The sequence below is a fragment of the Microtus ochrogaster genome, linkage group LG8, assembly GCF_000317375.1.
Source record: "Microtus ochrogaster isolate Prairie Vole_2 linkage group LG8, MicOch1.0, whole genome shotgun sequence".
Classification (NCBI taxonomy): domain Eukaryota; kingdom Metazoa; phylum Chordata; class Mammalia; order Rodentia; family Cricetidae; genus Microtus; species Microtus ochrogaster.
In genome coordinates, this window is record NC_022033.1 from 2,032,854 (window position 1) to 2,037,751 (window position 4,898).

The 4,898-nt window shown below is 51.1% G+C and overlaps 1 protein-coding gene and 1 long non-coding RNA gene across 2 annotated transcripts in view; one reads left to right on the top strand and one right to left on the bottom strand.

Moving 5' to 3' along the window:
• Cdh4 (cadherin 4) overlaps positions 1 to 4,898 on the bottom strand; it is a 471,330-nt gene that overhangs the window by 83,479 nt on the left and 382,953 nt on the right. The gene's annotated exons all lie outside the window — the stretch shown is intronic.
• The window catches only part of LOC106144227, a 4,143-nt gene continuing 3,243 nt past the window's right edge, over positions 3,999 to 4,898 (top strand). The window contains exon 1 of the long non-coding RNA XR_001229301.1: positions 3,999 to 4,110. This is a non-coding gene — a long non-coding RNA (uncharacterized LOC106144227). The remainder of the gene's footprint in view (positions 4,111 to 4,898) is intronic.

Below are 4,898 nucleotides of genomic sequence, written 5' to 3' on the forward strand. Positions count from 1 at the left end.
GAGAGAGAGAGAGAGAGAGAGAGAGAGAGAGAGAGAGAGAGAGAGAGAGAGCTCAGTTTGGCCTGTGAGGCCAGACACTCTTTAATTTCCATGGGGTTTTCCCAGGCTAGGCTCTGACTTGGATGCAAAAGACCCTGGCAGAGGTGGAGCTGTGGTCTACATCCCAGCATATGTGAGCACTTCTAAGCCATTTTTTGCATCAAACTCTGCCTGAGCCCTGGCTGCTGGTTATGCTGGAGTGACTCTGGAGAATGCAGTGAGCCAGGAACCACGCTTCCACATGGACTCCTGGGGCTAGAGCTGATGTCAGAGCAATGGCTGTTAGTTGGGTGAGCCAGGGAGGCTGTGGCATCCTAGCAGCTAGCGTGAGCCCCTTTGAAGACAAACCGCAAAGGACAATAGAAACAAGGTGAATACAAAATGGACAATAGAAACAAGGTAGATACAAAATAACCAGAGGGCCCGAAAGAGGCCATTCTGAATGGGAACTGGAGTTGCAGCAGAGCCACGGAGAGTGCTTTTTGCCAGCTTGGTGCCACGCTCTGGCCCAGGCTGCACGACTGAGGTTAGGCCCCTCTGAGCTCAGCTCCCTCACCTGTGGGAAGGAGGCTGATGTTCAGACAGCCCACCTTTCCTGCCATCTGCATGTTCTGGGCTCAGGGGACAAGTGGGAGGCCATGGGGGAGCATACAGCACCCAGCACCTATGTGTTATTATTGCCAGCAGCCTTCTGGGAGAGCAAGGACCTACATGACTCTCTTGGTGCCTGCTGGGGTGGGGAGATGAGATGCCTGGCTCATTAACGAGGGGCTGGTGAGAGCGAATTTGGAGCTCTGAGAAGCTGCAGGGAGCTTGTGGTGCTCTGTAAACACCCTCCCCCAGCCTTGTTTACACTGCTAATTCCAGAGCTAGGGGGTTCAGGGGTCCTTTGGAATTCTCTTTGAAATCTGCCGTGGTAGTTAGAAGTCCTCTCTATCTAAAGGCACAGAGGACAGGCTTTCTCTCAGTGGAATGTGTTGAAGCCTGACTCTCAGAGCCCAGGGGTGGGGGGCACCCGTGTCCTCCAGCCAGGCTCCTGACGCTTGCTTCTCCCAGGGACCCTACTGCGGTGCCATGTTTGTTACCAGGCCTCAGTAATTCATTGATATGTCTGTGAGCGTAGACAACCTGTTCCTGGCTGGAACAGAAACGCTGCTCAGGGCTTCCCTGCTCCTCACGTGCTGAGGAGCCACAAAAGGCTGGAAATATTTTACACAAATGCAAATTATAAGACACACACATGCCCGAATCCTAGCATCTGCTGTCCACAAAGAAACCTGGTTGCTGCTGAGCCATTATCTCCTGCCACTCAACAGGTGATGGCCACAGGGAGGAGAGGCAGGCTACCCACCCCAGAGTCAAGAGCTCATCCTTCTCTGAGGCCTTTTGGGACAGTGTGACTGGAAAGAGAGACCACTTTGGGGAGGAGACAGGAAGAGAGAGGCCTGCTCAGACTCATGTCCCTGGGTGGTGAGCCTGCTCCTGCACTGGGTGGGGGCTGCTGAAATCTCAAAGGCTCAGGTACCCAGTGCCTGGCCCTGCTGCTTCACTCCAAGTTCAGCTCTGCTTTGGTGAAAACCCGGTAAATCTTAGGTGTTATCCTGAGCAGGTACAACGGTGTCATCTGGGGGCGAAGGGGTGCAGAGAAAGCACCGAGGGAGGAGGCGCAAGCCCTTTCCATGGCTCCGGTGCAGCCCCAGATTGGAAGTTTAAAAACCAGCTGGCTGCTGTGGGAGGGGCCCTTGATGCCAGAGTAGCTGGCATATTTATGGGGTAATGGCTTCTATGCAGCAAAGTGAGGTGGGTCCCTGAGCTCTGGGGACCTGGTGGACTGTGGAATAGGCAGCTTTTGATTTGTTTTTCTATTTCTGACTGGCTGGTTCCATCAACTCTGCTCACTGCTCTACAGCGAGGCTCCTTTTCCCATCAGAAAGACAGAAGCTAAATATTTATTTGCCTTTCCTCGCTTCAGGTCGCTAAAAGTTTGATCTTCATTGCAGGGAAACGGTGGTCACCACGTACCTTCTGGGTGGGTTGTCTGCATAAGCCGAGGATTGGGCATTTAATTCAACTGTTCCTATGTCAGTGACCAGCACTAATTATCTCAAAAAAAGGAACTTCAGGCCTTGGACTTCTATCTCCCCCAGCGATCTCCACTCCCATCTGGAGTTTAGCACCAGCTGAGCTTGTGTTTTCTTTGTGCTGTGAGTTGGAGGACGCCCGTGTTTTTAAAAATATGACTTCTGTTGTGAGCTTTCCAGAGTGGCTGCCTGATGGGTTAGCCAACCATCAGCTCGATGTCCTCCTCCTTGCTGGTCATGGGCACCTGATTCATACCATCAGTTCCTTCCTAGATCTTGGTGTTGTAAACACAACAGCATGAGCCGGGAAGGTGGCAGCACCTGGCAATTCTCTGTCTGGGCGGGCTGTGATGCCTGCGGTGTCTGGGGTCCTTGGAAATTCTTGGGGGCTATGGGCTACACTCTGTTATGTCCTGGCGGAACTAGCTGTGGAGAATGATCTACAAACCCACACTTGCTTTTCACTTCTGGGGTCACTGCTGTTTGGCTAGGGAGTCAGGGGTGCCTGAGAAGTAGAGGAGAACCAGGGTGGGGACACAGAGACCCCATGCCTTGTGGGAGCGCTCTGTGTCTCAGTGTCTCTGTCTCTGCTCTCTGTGTGTGTCTCCCTGCCTCCCCCTGGCTCACCATTATGACTCATTCCTTGGTGCAAAGAGAGAACACATTGGATTAGATTTTGAGTCTGAGAAACTAGGTCAGGATAATGGTGGGGAAAGGGCTTGCAGGTCAACTCTTAACTGAAGAACCTCTCAAGGTCTGTGGTACAGTATCGACAACCCACATGCCCATTCTCCTGTGGCTCCTTGTGCTTTCTGCGAGACCCAACTTGGTCTCTGGCCTTCTAAGCACCAGCCTCCACCAGCCCAGGTGCTGGAGAGCTCAGCCCCTTCCTTTGGATGCCCGCAGCCCCTTCCTTTGGATGCCCGCAGGACTTTATGGGTGTGCAGGATAGCACTGTCTGTCAGAGCCCGCACCAGACTGCCCCCCTTCAGCACAGAGCCTGTCAGCCTCTGCCCTACCCAAAATGAGGCTGCTACTCCTCCACTGCCCTGGCTGTCTCCTGCCTCATCTCAGGACCCAGGGACTGTGACACTTACATGCATGATAGAAGCTGCTTTTATTTAGTAAAAGAGACCACCTGAATTAGAGAATATGCCTGCTCTCAACCCAAACCTCTCATGCCATCGAAACCCTGGTCCCCAGTTCTGGCTTCCTGCACCTCCTTTCATCCCAGGGATACCCCTGTGGACTCTCAGTGTCCTTCCTCCCTTGAGGCAAGGCACTAATGAGTCCCAGGGTCATGTTTGAGACGCTGTAATTATGTCTAATCACCCCGCATGTTGGGACAATGATCTTGTACAGAGTGGCACCTGCATCAGATCCCCCCTCTCCCCCCGTTTGGGGAGTTGGTTTTAGCTATGTAAACCATGCAGATAATAGGCAAGCCGTCTTCCTGGTGTCATCTGCAATTTGCTCCAGCATCTAATACTACAGATTAATTAGATTCCTGAGCTTACGGTCACATCCCACCTGTTTCAGAATGCCTGTGGCTGGGTTGACAGCTCGTGTGTTCAGGAGCTTACCACAGTACTCTTTGGAAGAAGGAAGTGATTTAGTCTAAATTTAAGGTCTCGTTGCCACTGGATCCTGACAACGGAATGTCCGAGGTGTTGCAGGGGTCTCTTGTGTTTGAGTTCCCTGGGATTTTCTCCTCTGTTTGGTAGATGGTCATACACCCATCTATGACAATGACATCATTGAGTTCCCTGGGATTTTCTCCTCTGGTGGATGAACACACACCCATCTATGACAACGACATCACTGAGTTCCGCTGTGGCACAATGGCCTTGTATTGTTTTAATAAAATGCTGATTGGCCAGTAGCCAGGCAGGAAGTATAGGTGACCAGAACAGGAGAATTCTGGGAAGAGGAAAGGTTCAGTCTGTAGTCGACACAGAGGAAGCCAGATGAGAACACCTCAGTGATAAAGGTACCAAGCCACGTGGCTAACACAGACAAGAATTATGGGCTAATATAAGTTATAAGAGTTAATAAGAAGCTTGAGCTAATAGGCCAACCATTTTACAATTAATGTAGACCTCTGTGTATTTCTTTGGGGCTGAATGGCTGTGGGACCAGGCGGGACAGAAACTTCTGTCAACAGAGTTCCCTGGGATTTTCTCCTCTGTTTGGTAGATGGTCATACACCCATCTATGACAATGACATCATTGAGTTCCCTGGGATTTTCTACACCCATCTATGACAGTGACATCATTTAGCCATCACTGCATTTATTAGATTTTTTTTCTCACCTAACTGATGGCATGTTTTGTTGATCGATGGCCACATAAATTATCCTTAATCACCAGGCTGTTTGGTTTTAAAAGCTAGCCTACTTAGGTTACAGGGCACTGGCAATGCATAGGATCTAACTGCAGGTGGCAGAAGCAGGTGTGGGAGAGTGCCTGTCACTGGTGCCAGCTAAGGTAGGGCATTCTGGGCAAGGCAGGCATGCAAGTGCGGTGGTAACAAGACACCTTGAAAGGCCAGAGGTGGCTGAGAACTTCAAGAGAGAGTGCTTGCAGGGAGTCCCTCGAGGTGCAGGGGCACTGGGTCTGCTTCAAGTCATGTTCATGCCTTCTGCATACATTCTGCTTGAATTCCAAAGGAGTCCTAAGAGTGGCTGGCTGAGAGACACCTCCAGGGATTAAATGGAGTGTTTGTCCTAAACATGAAATGGGAGTATGATGCTTCCCCATCTTGACTACATGCATTAG